The sequence below is a fragment of the Equus caballus genome, chromosome 15 (assembly GCF_041296265.1).
Source record: "Equus caballus isolate H_3958 breed thoroughbred chromosome 15, TB-T2T, whole genome shotgun sequence".
Lineage (NCBI taxonomy): Eukaryota > Metazoa > Chordata > Mammalia > Perissodactyla > Equidae > Equus > Equus caballus.
This window is the reverse complement of record NC_091698.1, coordinates 83,736,755-83,751,877: the sequence shown is the minus strand read 5'-3', so window position 1 is coordinate 83,751,877 and position 15,123 is coordinate 83,736,755. Positions and strand designations below refer to the sequence as shown.

The 15,123-nt window shown below is 51.0% G+C and overlaps 1 long non-coding RNA gene across 1 annotated transcript; it reads left to right on the top strand.

Annotated features, from left to right (window-relative positions):
• Positions 1-1,484: 1,484 nt before the first annotated feature.
• On the top strand, positions 1,485-14,284 carry LOC111768131 (uncharacterized). Its single transcript, XR_002800248.2, has 3 exons — positions 1,485-1,650; positions 1,934-2,140; positions 14,165-14,284. It is a non-coding gene; the product is annotated as an uncharacterized lncRNA (long non-coding RNA).
• The last annotated feature ends 839 nt before the right edge of the window (positions 14,285-15,123 follow it).

The following is a 15,123-nucleotide window of genomic DNA, read 5'->3' as shown; positions in this document are numbered from 1 at the left end:
CCTGGGGCGCTGCGGGAAGGTGGCCCGCTGGGTGGGGCGGCTCCGCGGGCCACTCGCTAGGTCCTGGGCTTGGCCTCTGAGGTTCTCAGAATCCTGTTTACCATGGTAGGCAGAATGAGTGACAATAATAATAATAATAATAATAGTATCAACAAGAAGTACCATTCATGGGGGTCCATTATCCTGTTAGCTCCTCAACCACACCCCAGGAGACGAGACCCCATGAGGCAGACATGACCCCCATGCACAGACAAGGGAGAGGAGGCTGGTGGGCCTCGGCTCTGGGCTTTCAAACTCGAAACCACAAAGGCTGACAGGCTGAGTGTCCATCTGTCCTGTGGCCCAGGTTTAAGTCGCAACCCCCACCCACTAACTGTGACCTGGAAGAGCCCCCTTACCCTCTGTGAGCCTCAGGGTTTCTTCATCTGTCCAGTGTCCTGCCTCATAGGTAAGAGATTTCCTAAGATGAACCCTATTCTTCAATCTCATTCTGTTACTCTGTCAATGCTCTGAACAGGTTTCTCTGGGGAAATTGGCTTCAAAGAGTAGGCCTGAGCCCTGGTTCTGGTAGCCTGGTGGGCGGGTGGGCAGCCGGCCATGTAGTGAGGGTCAATGATAGCTTGAATGAGGACAGGGAGCTGCCTAGATGACCAGGAGGATCCTCGCTTTCCTCAGGAAGCTCAGGGTGGGTGAGATCCCTGATCCTGCAGCTCAGGCTGTCCACGTGCACTGACCTGTCCCAGACCCCAGGCCGTTTACCTCAGAGTGGGGCCACAGCTCTGGTTTGACCTGCTCTGAGGGCCTACAGACACTGCTGTCTCAGGCAGGGGATGGGAGGACTCAGCGCAGGGAGTTGGCCCAACCCCTCCTCTCACGGGCCCCCTGATGCCAACGTTTCTTCATTGGGGTCACAGTTGTTTGGGCTAAGGCTCATCGTTTTCAGTTCTTTTCCTTTATAGTGCAAATACCCCATGGGGGAGGCAGCACTTCATAAGCCCCCACTGTCAGTGCGTACAGACCGCCCAGCGCAAGCCTCTCATTTTACAGAGGAGAAGACTGAGACCAGAGAGGGAAAAGGGTTTGTCCACAACCATACAATTAGCTGACGGCAGTGCAGGAGCAAGAACCCAGGTGTTCTCTCTTTTGTTATGGGATTGTCCCTCCCCTGTCACAGCTGTCATCATCCCAATATGAATTACCCATCAGCTCCTTCCCAAGACACCACCAGCTGCAAGCAGAGGACAAGCTTGGCGTGGAGGACACCCACGTGTGTGCGGAGCTGAGACAGGGTCTCAGGGGACCAGGAGCCAGGGGAGGTACCAAAAAGAGACGTAGCCTCTTCTGCTACTTTCCCAGAGCCAACTCGGCACCTTACGTGTGAGGATTAGTCATAAGCAACCGCTTGATCCCAGAAGTCATAGTTCACTGTGTTGGTGTCACAATGATGCTTTTCTGACTCATGGCCCAGGACCACACAAAGCCCTGAGGGATCAGCCGGAGATCCCACTGGCCTAACCAGATGTTCTGGGGTCTCTCTTGCCTGCAATCTTCTTGGCTGGTGGCTGGAACTTTAAAGAAAGAGATCCATGGGCAGTGGGAAGAGTGGACTGAGAGGCAGGCAGCCGGGGGCCCGCCCTGCGTATGCTGGGGGTCAGTCTCAGGGCCCTGGGAGTTCTCTTCCCTTCCCCAGAGTGTTTCCCTGTGCGTAAAATGGAAGGTTGGATCTGATGCTCTCTGAGCTCCTTCTCAGCTGGGTTCTGGCTCAGCTGTTCCCAGCGAGGACAGGGCAATTTGCTCATGAGGCCTGTGCCCTTCTCCTAGCCCCAAGCACTGCCGGAGCTGGAGCCCTGCTACCCTGATCTCATGCCCTCTGGTCTCGCTGGGATCAGGCTGCCCCACCCTCAGAGCTCACCCTCTGCTTTGGCTCAACCAGAAAGAAGAGCCGCGGCATGTCTAAGCTGAAAGGCCTCCCAAACCCCTGAATCCCACCGTTTCCCAAATGAGCATAATGAGGCCAAGAGAGGGGAAGGCACTTATCCAAGGCCACAAGCAAGCTGGGGACCAGGACCCTCCCACCACATCAGCTGCCCCATGGTAGCGCCCGAAGGAACCCTCTCACGGGAGAGCAGGACGCAGCCAGGTAAGAAGGACCCTTAGTGCCACCGTCTCCACTGCCATCCTTACCAGCACCTGCACTGTCGCCTGTCATCCTCCTCCTCCTCCTTGGCACTCATGGACTTTTTCATGCACTCATTCTCGGAGGCAGCAGAGTGCCAGGAAGAAGGAGGATGCTGAGCCAGGCAGCCCGCGGGACCTGAGTAGGCCTTTTTTCTCACTGCGCTTAGTCCCTAGGCTGTAAAATGGGGATGCTAATAAGCTCTTCTCACAGGGTTGTTGGGAGGCTTAAGTAAGTCGATACTGTAATGCTTAGAACAGGGCCTGGCACGTAACGAATACTCGGTAAATGCTATCGTTCATTCATTCATTCCCTCATTCATTCATTCCTTCTATCCTGCCTGTTTCCAAATAGATTTGAGATGACTCACCATGGAAAACACAGACATAATAGGCCTTTAAAGTAAGGTTAAAAGAATACGACGCTAGGGTTGAGGAAGAGAGAGTTGTCCCAGAACCTTGGGCTGAGCATGCTACCGCATCTGCGCACAAATTCCTGGCAGTCTTGTCCAAAATGTACTGCTGGTGGTGTCAAGCTCTTCTTTTCTGATAAAAGGAAGCATGTCAGCTTTTCAGGAGAATAGGATATTTTTCTGGTTCAAACTTCATAAATGGCATTAAACAATGCAGTGAGCAGGGCCCCCCTTCGCCTCCCTCTCCACCATTTTGAATTAATCCTTGAGAAACTTGGGGTCTCCTCTTCATCCCATTCCGCTCCCCACCTCCAGAACCTGAGGAAACCGGGGAACTGGGGACCCAGAGCTGCTGCCCTAAAGCTAAGCCCTCAGCCATCCCAGGAGATGGTGCTCGGGGGAGCATGAGCTGGCAGCTTCCAGCACCAGTGGGAACTTGGAATTAGCCAAGTCGCTGAGACATGAAGGGCCTTCCCTCTGAGGCTGCGTGAGCCCCCTCCCAGGGGCCACTTCCCAGCAGCCAGAGCAGTAAGTGCCCCAGGGAGGGGGCCTGGGAATGGTCACCGAGAAATCCCAGAGCTGCCCACACACTTCCCCTTCTCTCAAATGCCAGGAGGATCTCTCTGGCAGGCAAGGGGAGAGGTGAGCAAGGCACCCCACACTGAGTCACTGGAAAGATTAGGGGACCTGGTGGGCAAGTGTCTCACTCTGTCTCCTCCAGGACCCCTGAGGGGAGTATGGTTCTAGGTGTGGCCTGAGACCATCTCCACAGACTTAGGCAGCTCCAGAGAACGGAGGCTTTGAAGCACCCCCCTCCCCTGGCCCTCACCCCCAACCTCCAGAGCACGCATGCACATGAGCAAATGCATGCACACGACAAACACACACACACTTCACGAGGGCACTGCTGCCCAGTTTGGAGGACAATAGGAATCTGCCTCATCTGCCAGAGCCTCATGGAGCTCCCAACTCTCACCCACCTCTTAGCTCATAGACTCTACCTGAGTGACCCCTCCACTCTCCTTGCTAATCCAGGCCCCCAGGGTGTTTTCCCAGCAACGTGTGGGCTCCCACCCTTCGGTGTGGGCCTTTGTGCAGTGGGAGACTCCCCTTGTTTGTGTTCTTTTCTGCAGAGAGCAGGCAGAGGAGCCCATTGCCAAATGTACCCACTCCTTGGGCCGCTGTCCACTGGGGCCCTGAGCACAGCTGTCCCCCATCCCTGTTCCCCTCAGTTGGCTGGAGGAAGCAGAGAAGCTGGCCCAGCAGCTGGCCTCAGAGCTCTCCCTCTTGGTTGTGGAAATGCCTTTGGTGCCAGAATGTAACTGGCCAGGACATGATGATTCGCCCACTTCAAGGTCTGCCCATACACCAGTCATGAGAACAGTTTGGCTGGAGGGGTTTTTGAGGGCTGATGCTAGACATGAGTGTGAGGGAAGTCCCAGCTGGTCCTTGGACCCATCCTATAAAGCTGGTATCACAGGGAAGGGTGGTAATGGAGGGGCTGGGGGGCTGGGCTGGGACGGTGTTGGATTTAGGCTTGGGGCTTAGGTGGGTGGTGGGTGGAGTTGCCAGTCCCTCCTCTCCAGCCCCATTTGGTCCTTATCACCTCTTAAGTGGACTGCCACGATAGCCTGCTCACGGGCCTCCCTACCTAAACCTTGCCCCATATTTTGCTGCCTGAAGGAGCATGTAGACCATGCCCTGTGAGCAGATCAAGGGCCAAGGCTCTTCCTGGCTCATAATCTTCAATGGCTCCCCATTGCCCATGGGAAACAGAAGACTCTCAAGGCCTTGCAGTTGGCCTCAGACACATTTCCAGACCCCCCTTCACCCCCAACCCCTGAGAGCACCCTCTGCCTCAACCGAAAGTCTTGGGCTCTTCTGGCTCCAGGCCTCTCCCTCCCCTGGACACTCCTTCTCTCCCTCCCCTCAAGGCACAGCCCAATACCCACCTCCTCCATGAGGATTTGCCTGACTGTCCCATCACAAGGGAGAGCATTCTGTGAACTCTTGGCATTCAGTCGTTGGGGAGAAAACCCAGTTTGGGAGCCAGATAGGCCTGGGTTAGAGTCTCAGCTCAGTTCTAATCTCATTAACTAGTTGCAAGTCACTTAACTTTTCTGAGCTTCCATCTTCCACTCAGTCAATAGGAATAAGGCCCACCCTGCAGGGTGCCTGGGGGTGCTGGAGGCTGAGAGGCATTTGCTAATTTGGCCTTCCTAATTGTCAATTCCTCTTTTGGTGGTATCACCTGGGGTGTCTGTTGGATATGTGGTCCAGGTGGGGCTGACCTCACTCCCTGGTTCCAGCGTGAGCACAAGGCCCAGGCCTGGCTGATGAGACTCTTCCGTTGCCCTGGCCACAGAGGTAGATTTCCAGAGCTGGACAGTTGACCCAACCAGGCCAGTGGGAATCATACTTAGGACTTTCTCTGGAGTTACTGAAACTTTCTTTCCATCGGATTTGCTAGGCTGATAAAAGAAAGCTGGAGCCTTTAGCCAATGTTGGGGGTTGAATTATGTCCCCCAAGTCCTAACGCCCCTTGAATGTGATCTTATTTGGAAACAGGGCCTTTGCAGATGTAAGTAAGTTAGGATGAAGCCATACTGGATTAGGGTGGACCCTAATCCAATGAGTGGTGTCTTTATAAGAAAAGGGAAATCTGGGCACAGAGACACACTGGGAAAGGGTGCATAAGAGGCAGCAATGGGAGCGATGCCTATCCAAGCCGAGGAATGCCAAAGTTTGCCAGTAACCACTGGACGCTAGGAGTGAGGCACGGACCAGTTTCTCCCTCAGAGCCTCCAGGAGGGACGGACTCTGCCAACGCCGTGATTTCAGACTTCGGGCCTCCACGGCCCTGCGAGAATCGCCTTCTGCGTGTTAAGCCGCCTGAGTTTGTAGTGATTTGTTACGGCAGCCGCAGGAAACGAACACAGCTGCCAAATGGAGAAACTGTGCCCGAGACTGAAGCCAACACCGTGGAAATCAGGGCCGCGGATGCGGACTCCTGGCACTGTGACAACACTTGGATCCACCAGTGGCTGAAGCAAGAGGTCTACTGGACTTTTCAGTTACATGAGCCAATACGTTCTCTATTTTACTTAAACCATTTCAGCTGAGTTTCTGTCTCTTTCAACTGAGAGAGGCCTGCCTAATACAGAAATAATGGATGTAAAACGCACAGCACAGGGCCTGGCCATTAGGAATGTCTGTACAGTTATTATTGCTGTTGTTGTTGTTGTTTCTATTCTCAAACTGAGCACTCTCCAGAGCAAGGGCCACTCTCTTTTGTTTGTGTTGCAGAAGGAGTTAGAGCGTAGGATGTTCCTTAGAGAGTGCCCTTGGGATCAAGCCTTGTGGACAAGGGGCAAGGACGTAGGACTGGGCAGAGGGGTGCTGAGCAGGAAACCCCAACAACAGCCTCAGCCACCCCCATGCGTGTTCCAGAGCTAGAACTGCCCTCCAGACTCCTTCTGCGTTGGGCCTTTATATGCTCGAGTCCATCTGTCTGAAGCTGCGCTGCCCTGGGAAAGGGTGAGTTCTCGGGAGAGGCAGCTCCCTGCAGCTGAGGCCATCCCTGCAGGGACAGACAGCTGATCAGCCCTCTCGGCAGCTGGGGCAACCAGTCCTTCACCAAAGGGGACCTGAGAAGGCCATCACAGCACCTTCACTTGGGGCATAACTCAGAGCCTGCCAACAAATAACTATTCATTGCTGAAAACATTCATTCATTCATTCATTTAAAACCCAAGGTTGATGGGGCAAAGTCAGGTGTCCTGGTGGTGTGAGTGAACAGAGTCCTTCAGGAGGGGGGTCCTGGTGGTGGTTGTGCATGGTTGAAACACCACTACGGGGTTTGGGGGGATGAAGTCAGGTTGAGCGTGATCAGGGTGAGTGGTATGGCCTTGCCTGGCACTGAGTAGGTCCAAGTGCACTCTGAATGTTCAAGGTGCTGTGGGCAACCATTTCAATTGCTTCTCTAGAACTTTAGGCTCCTGGAGCTATGATATTTCTCTTCCTTTCTTATGTTGGTTTCTTTGCGTGTAGAGTGGAGTCTGGAGGCTGGCCAAGCCCTTAAAGGCTCCTTTCTTGAGTCACTCCTGTCTCCCCAGGCAGCTCTTCCTACAGCTGGGGTGTCTCCCAAGTCCTAGTCCCAAATAGGGGCCTCCTGTGCATGCTCCACAGAGCCAGGGCGTGGTGATCTGTGCTGGCTAGCACCCTGGCGGGGCCAGCCCCCAGCCTACTCCTCCTGAGAAGCCAGGCCCCCCCTCTTATCAGATGAGAAACCAAGACAGAGAGAGGAAGCTAGTTGTTTAAAGCAACAGTCAGTGGTTGAGCCAGGAAGCAGGTCCCACTTCTCCCTCCTGGGCCTTCCTCGTGCACAGTGCAAACCACAGCTCCAGCCACACTCCTCTGTCTAAAGAGTGTCCAGCCCCTCTGCCTGCAGCTGCTTTGTGCACATGGCTGCCCCCTCAGCACAGCGTCCCAAAGGCAGGGGCTGCCAGGTGGCATGCACCACAGGGGTTAGCCCAGTGCCTTGGCTGAGGGTGAAGTAGGGCTCATCACCCCTCCCGCGGCTTCTCCAGGAAGTGGGGGAGCAGCCAGGAAGGGCCTCTGAGGCCGCTTCGTCCTGCCCCCCACCCTCTTCCCCTATCACAGGTGAATTGAAAGTCCAGGTCCCCGAGGTGAGACCTTCCTGAGGCCAGACACTGAGTCGTCAGTGGGGGTAGAATCCACCGCTTGTCCTGTTTTCCCTAAAATTGCTCCCCTCCCTGAGTTCATGCAAAGCCCTTAGCTCATTTTATCTTATTTCCAAACGGTCTTAACAGAGAACAAGAATTGGTTTTATTACACCAACTAGACCATAAACTTCTTGAGGCTGGTTTGCCAGCAGGAAAGATGATGGGAAAGGCAAATCACTTCCCCTGTGCCTCCCCCACCCCTTTTGACAACCCAGACTGTTGTCTAAGAAGGTGGCTCTGTGAGACAGATGAAGGTCATTTTGCTCTGTGAGCACCTGGCTGACTTGGATGTGCAGAGAAGGGTCTGGAAGGAGTCAGGCAGGAGGAGATGGGGAAGCTGAGTGGGCTGCCTAACAGAGGGAAAGGCCTCTGGAGAGGGCCCAACCAGGAGGGAATGGGGGGTTAGGGGGAGAGAGGGTGAGGGCAGAGGTGGGGAGCCTGTGATAAGCCCAGGCCCGGGACTTTGGGGCCGTGCAGGGGGAAGGGCAGCTGCAAGTGTCCCCACAGTGAAGCGACCCAGGGCATTGGAAGAACCTGAGCGCACTCTGCTCAGTTGGAAGCTGTTTGCCTCTCTGTCCTCCCCGTCCACTCCTCAGTAAAAACCTCCACACACCGCCTCCGCACCTCCAGGAGTGGAGAGGGCTTCTGACGGAGACAGAGGAGGGCACAGATGCCATGCCTGGCTCCCCACAGGATGGCAAGGAAAGAGAAACGCAGAGGCGGGGCCCAGAGGCTGAGGGGCCCCCACAACCTAAGGTTCTGCCTCACCCCGATGCTGAGGGATCTGCAGAAATCCTGGGGAGCACCCTGGATTCCTTGGAACCTGGTGTGGGGTTTTCATGCTGATCTTGTGTAGACATCAGGGGCCCAGGAGACCCCAGCTGCCTCTGGGTTACACCTCCATTTTCTGATTTACTCTTTTCCACCTTTCTGTGGGAACTGTTATTTTCCCCATTTTCCACCAGAGGCACCTGGGGCCCAGAGAGGTTAAGTAACTTGCATGAGACCCGCAACAGTTCGTGGTCAAACTGGGAATGAGAATCCAGTCCGTGCCCCAGAGTCCAGCCTCTTTGTGCTAGTTGCCCTACCCTCTGCCTGACCCCACTCCCGCCCCAGACGCTCACTAAATACTTGTGCACTGCATGCGGAGGGGACAAGGGCACAGACCCTGGGGCTCCATAGATTTGGGTTTGAATCCTGCTCTGACACTTACCAACTCTGTTACTTCAGGCAGGTCAAACTCTCTGAATGTCAGTTTCCTCATCTGTGAAATGGGGCTTCTGATACAGGCACATGCTAGGTGCTGAATGAGTGTTAATATCATCATCATTACTACTCACCAACCAGAGCCCTGGGACAGAAACCCTCCCCTGGGAGATGCTTGTGCCGCTGAGGGAGTTGTACCCTTCCTGCCCTCCTTTCCCTTCCCTCCCTGGCTCTGTGATAAGGTGTTTTTAAGCCTCCACGGTCACCCTGGCTTTTCCTAAATGCCCTCTCCCTTGAGGCATGAGGGTCCTACCCAGGGGAGGGGCACCCCAGTAGGGACCCTAGGAAGGGCCAACATCTTTACAAAGCTCCTGGCACAGCCTTTGGGATGAGGACTATGGCCAGAAATGGGTGGGATGGAGGCCTGTGGTAGTGTCTGGTTGTTAGTTCCCGGCTTAAATGGGGAACTACAGAGCCCACCCCCTAACCACAGGCAAAAGACCCACGCCTTTCACTGCCCCTCTGCCATGGAGTTCCCAGTGTCTGGATCACGTTCCTGGATCTAAGGCATGATGGATTACCACCTGTACGGACTGAAAAACCCACCCTTGGCCCCCCTTCCCTTCCTGCTCCTCTGTCTGGGCTGCAGGAATTGAGGCCCTGGCTGGGGCCTCTTTCTCTTCCCCTTTCTGCCCAGGATCTGCTCAGGATCTGCTTGTGCTCTGAGTGGCCACCAACCCTGCAATGTTAGGCGGTACTGGGCTCAGGGCACTGGCAGGACTCAGTGGCCGGGGGTCCCAGCACTGATGCCCTTTTCCGACTCCAGGAGGCGTCGTTACCCATTTTACAGTTGAGGCCCAAGTTTGCCCAAGTCCATGCAGCTTGTCAGTGGGGCCGCTGGGATTTGAGCCCCAGGACTGGCTGATGCCAAAGGCTGCCTATAGGATCTGGAAATGGGAAAGGGGAGGAAGAGGAAAAAGATATCCAGGTCTGCCTGTGAGCAGAATGTGTCAGTCACATTTCTTGTGCAGTGTCTGGAAATGCCTTTTAGCATCACTTGAAGAACATTTAATTACTTAGTACAAATAATAACAATAGTGAGTCCACGAGGCTAACTTTGTGCCAGGCATATCTTTGAACTCACTGAACTGAACTGGTCCTTGGGTTGAGATTCAAAAAGCTGCCCCTTTCTCTGTAGCAGTTCTGGCCATCCTGATCACTGCCTCCCCAACCCTGGCCTCCCAGAGCAGGGCCTTCACCTTCCCTGGCTCGCCTCTTCACCTGAGCCCAGGAAAGGACAGGGCAGCACCGAACCGTTGGTTCTGTATCAGGCTATGTCATCTTCATTAACAAGAAAATGAAGCTGCCTTCCTCCTTGGGGTCTTCTCAGCCAGCCAGACCACCATCCTCCCTCCCCGCTGTTGCAATCTCCACTGGCCTTCAGGTTATGACCCCACGCCCTTGGCACTGACTCTTTGCCAACTTCTTGGCCTCCACCTGTGGAGATTTCAACACCCAAGTGGGCAGTCCATCCAGATCCTTGCCTCACAGTTTCTTTCTTTCTTTTTTTTTTTTTTGAGGAAGATTAGTCCTGAGCTAACATCTGCTGCCAATCCTCCTCTTTTTGCTGATGAAGACTGCCCTGAGCTAACATCTGTGCCCATCTTCCTGTACTTTATATATGGGACGCCTGCCACAGCATGCCTTGACAAGCAGTGCCATGTCCGTACCCGGGATCCGAAGTGGCCGAACCCCAGGCCGCCAAAGCGGAACATGTGAACTGAACCGCTGTGCCACTGGGCCGGCCCTGCCTCACAGTTTCTTGACCTCTCTAACCCAATGGCTATCAGCTGTCCTTCAGCAAGCCACCCTCAGCCAAAGTCTGAGTCTTGACCCTACCTCGAAGGGCTCCATTCTTAAGAGTCCCACTTCAGACCTCTACTTGCTGCGCATCCACCTCTCCTGTGTGCCTTACAGGGAGCCCCTCCACGTGCTTTTCTCCCTCTTCTTCTCCTTCCTTCCCTCCATGGCTCCAGGACCCCTCATTTCTGTTGTACACTTACTTGCATTCTGTTTCTACCCCACCTACACCGCCAGCATGCGACCGACACAATAAGAAAAGGGAATTCCAGGCTCTTCTCATTTATGAATATTGATGAACAATTTCTAAATAAAATATTAGCACATTGAACTGAGCATTACATTATAAAAAGTACATCCTGATCAAACAGAGTTTATTCACGGAAGGTGATATGGTTTAACACTGTTAAATGCTATATTATAACTCATATTAATATTTATCAAAAGAGGAAAAACAACTTGCCCATTTAGATGGATGCCAAAAAATGTATTTTATAAAATTCAATAGCCATACCTGCTTTAAAAAAATAAGCTCTTAAATTTATTGAAATCTGGAAATTTATTGAAAACTGAAATAGAAGGATTCTTCTTTAATGTGGTTTTAAAATATCTACATCAAACTAATAAACAGAACCATGTGTGACGCTGAAACACCAGGGATATTGCTACTAAAGTCAGGAACAAGAGGAGGGTGCCAGGATTTGCCACTGTTCTTTAATATTATTCTGGAACTGACAACCAATGCTATTGGTTGGAGGCAATTGCCTAGAGGCAATGATACCCCAGGAGCAATAAGCCATTAGAGCCCAGATCTTAGTTTTAAAATAGCATTCTCCACTGAAAGGAACAAGAGCTAATGGCTGATCCCAAGGCTAGAGCAGGGAAAATATAAGATGAAATTAAAACATCTTTTTGTGCCAGAAAACAGTCAAAGAATAATGAAGACATGTCAGAATGACACAGAATGCCTGAAGGCTAAATCTGGGACAATTTGAGCATCAACCTAAATAGTTATGGCAACAGATTACAACCTTTTGATTAAAATTAAAATCCATGAGTCCATATTGATATAAATGAATGAGTGAATAAATGACGGAGAAAGGAAAATTCTTCCCTGCAGTAGAATACCAACTAAAGAGTGTAGAACAAGTGATGGAAATAGATATTCACCATTTGGCAACCATCATAGTTGTGGTTGAATAAGACTGGAATGGGAAAAGTTTGGTGGGCAGAGATTTGATGAAGAACAGGATTTTGGTGTCATCTTGGAGTATCTCCCCACCATACACTTACAAAAGACAAAGGAAAAGATGTTGAGTTCATGGTGGAGAAACTTGGCAGGCACCAACCTAACCTGGTGATCAAGGTTAATATCACTATGGGTGGGACAGGTCAGTAACGCATCCTCTGATGTGATGCCCTATGTAGACCACAGCATCATTTCTGTGGCGTTCTTTCCAAGAATGCACAGCTTGAGAGTGGACACGAGGAAACAATGGATAGATCCAGGTTCCTGGATCCTGGGGGACATCCTACAGAGTGAATGGCCTGTACTCTCTAAGACCGTCAAGGTCATGAAAGACAGGGAAATATTGAGGACGTCTTCCAGGTGGAAGGAAACTAATGAGGCATGCCAGCTAAATATGACTCGGAATCCTGACTTGGGCCCTGGACCAGAGAAGGCATTGTTGGGACAGTTGGAGAAATTGGATGGGGTCCATGGGCTCAGTGATGGCATTATACTAATTTGATTTCCTAATTTGGAGGGTTGAATGATGATAATGAGGAGAGGGTGTTGTTTGAGGAAAATACAAACTGGAGCATTTTGGGGTCATGAGGCATCCTGTCTACAACTTGTTCTCAAATGGTTCAGTGAAAAAAAAGAAGGCAATCTGTACATATATATGGAGAGAGACACAAATAAAGAGACACGGCCCAAAGGTGGTAAAATGTTAATCAGAGAATCTGGGTGAAGGGGATATAGAAGTTCTTTGTACGGTTCCTGAAATGTTTCTATGAGTTTGAAGTTATTTCAAAATAAATTATTAGTGAATAAACCTAATATCCCAGGTTCCCCTGCAGATGGCTTTCACACAGCTCTGCCAACAGGCACCACTGCAAATGTGTGATGCCCAACGCTCACGAGGTCTTTGACGTCAGCTTAACTGCCCCTTTCTTCCCTGAGATAGAATTTCCAAACTTGTACCACAGGCTTCGGGCCCTCATCTGTCTATCCCTCCCTCCGCTTTTGTCAGATGACCTAACCCCTATTTTTCAGAGAAAATACAGGCCATCATGAAGGCCTCTCCAAATTTCCCTAACTTACCTCTACACCCTTCCTTAACATTTATTCTGAACACACTGCAGTATGGTTCATTTAACCCAAACCTTCTGACAGAGGGTAAAACTCCCCTCACTATGGTGCACTGAGTACCAGGTCAGGTCCATGACTTTTTCACCCGCGGAGACATCTCTCCTGGAGGTCTCCATCCTTTGGCTCCAGTCTGGATAGGGTGCTCTCTGTGACTGCCACACAGCTGTCATTTAAGACTGCTCTTCACACTCACCTGTTTAGATTTCTGGTTTCCTAGCTCTCCTCCTTTTACCCTTGTTTTGGGAAAAGTACATCAAATAACAGCTTCCAGTGAAAGGATTCACAGGAGGTAAACTTTTTTTGAGATTTTACATATCTGAGATTTTGTATATATTTTTCTACAGACACACTTAGTTATTAGTTTGAGTATAGATTGAAAATCATTTTCCTTCATACTTTTAAAAACATAGCTCCATTGTCTTCTTGCTTTCCACATCGCTCTTGAGAAGTCTGATTTCATTCTAATTCCCGATTCCTTGCTTCTGACCTTCTTTCTTTCCACTCCGGAAGTTTTTAGGTTCTTCTCTTTATCTTCATTCTGAAATTTCACAATGATGCTCCTCAGGCTAGGTCTTTTTTAATTTATTGTGTTAGGCACTTGGTGGGTCCTTACATATTGGTCACCCATGTCATTAGTCCTGGGAAGTTTTTCTTGTATTATTTATTATTTCTTTGATGACTTCTCTCCTCCAATTTCTCCACTGTCTTTTTCTGGAATTATCTTTTTTATTTTTCCTTTTTTCTAATTTTTTTGCCTTTTTATTCTATTTTCTGGGAAAGTTTCTCAAGTTTATCTTCCAATTTTTCTATTGGATTTTTTTTAGTTTTTCTATCTCACTAATTTCAAAGAGCCCTTTATTTTCCAATGGCACCTTTTTTTTTTTATATCATCTTGTTCTTATTTCACGGATGCAGTAGCTTCTCACATTTCTCTGAATATTATAGGTCATTTTTGAAAAGGTTTCTTGTGCTCCCTTAATAGTCTGTTTGTTCTCTTGTTAGTTGGAGGCAGAGGCAGGCTCAGAATGCCCTGCTCAGGCTCCCAGCCAGTGCCTCCATCCTGAGGCTTCTCTTTCCGCCAGCTCCTGCACCTCTTATATTCCCTTCCCTTCCTCAAAACCTACCCACCTAATACCCATCTAAGGTTGTCCTTAGCAACCTGCTGCCACTTCTCAAGGAAACATCTAGGGAAAGAGCCCTACAAATACAGTTGTGGGAGCGGGGCCTCAGCCCTCCTCTCTGTCTGTGTCAGGGCTCTATTGGAAACAAGGGTTTCATAGGAATTTCTGGTAACTGAGAAAGACCAATGAAGGAACTACTTTGGGTGAAAAGGACCCCCCAGTTCCCTCTCTATGGTACCAGGTAAACCCCTTCTCTCCTTGTGGAAACAGGTCTCAGGGGACAGCAATGTGCAAGAGCTTGCTTGAGCCAGCTTAAGAGAGCCAACTGCTTGAGTTTCAAGAATTTGATGAGCTGGTTGATACCACATCGATAGCCTGAAGTCAGCCATGGTAAGAGTATTTACATCATGGAAATTGGCAAACACTAGACATCAGGGTTTTTGTTTTGTTTTGTTTTGTTGAGAGCTTGTTATTAAAGATTTACCAGCACACCGCTGAATACCAGTGTCCCTGATTCAGTGCTCTGGTTCCTAGGGAATGGGGTTGAGGAGCAGGACAAGTGCCTGGAGTTGTGTGACACAGCAGCCCTGATGGGGATTCATGCTCTGGGGCTGGGTTTCTGTTGAATACCTCTTCAGCTTGCTGCATTAATGCATTGATTTTACTTTATGTACTTGGGTTCATGGCTTATTATGCAAATGAGAGCAACCTATCTTCAAATACCAGTTCTGGGACACTTTTTTTTTTTTTAATAATCACCATTTCCACATCGGGCACCAGGGAGCCAGCCATAAGCACCCGTTGCTCCTGATTGTCTCCAGGAAGCAAATGGGCCTCCTGCCGAACAGGCCAACCAAGGACGCTCCTGTCCCCTGAGCCCTCAGTAGGGCTGGCAGCCTGGCACCCCCTGCCTCATCAGTCTCGGAGCCTTTGCTTCTTCCCCTGTTGAACACCCCTGGAGAAATAGCTCAGAGAGACGGCCTTGGCTCACCAGAGCCTGAAAGTGGTCCCACCCTCTAGGTGACAAGAGAAATTCGGGGACTAAGACAGAAAGGGAGAGAGTGTGCCCAGAGCCCCACAGCAATGGGCTGCTCTGGGTCTTGACTCTCTCTGCCTCTTCATGCCCTCTGCTTCCATCTCTTGCTGCTGCCCTCCTTCTGGTCCCCTCAGTGCCAGCTTCTGCTGCCCACCCAGACTGGAGATGGGCTGCCCCTGGGCACACCCTCTGG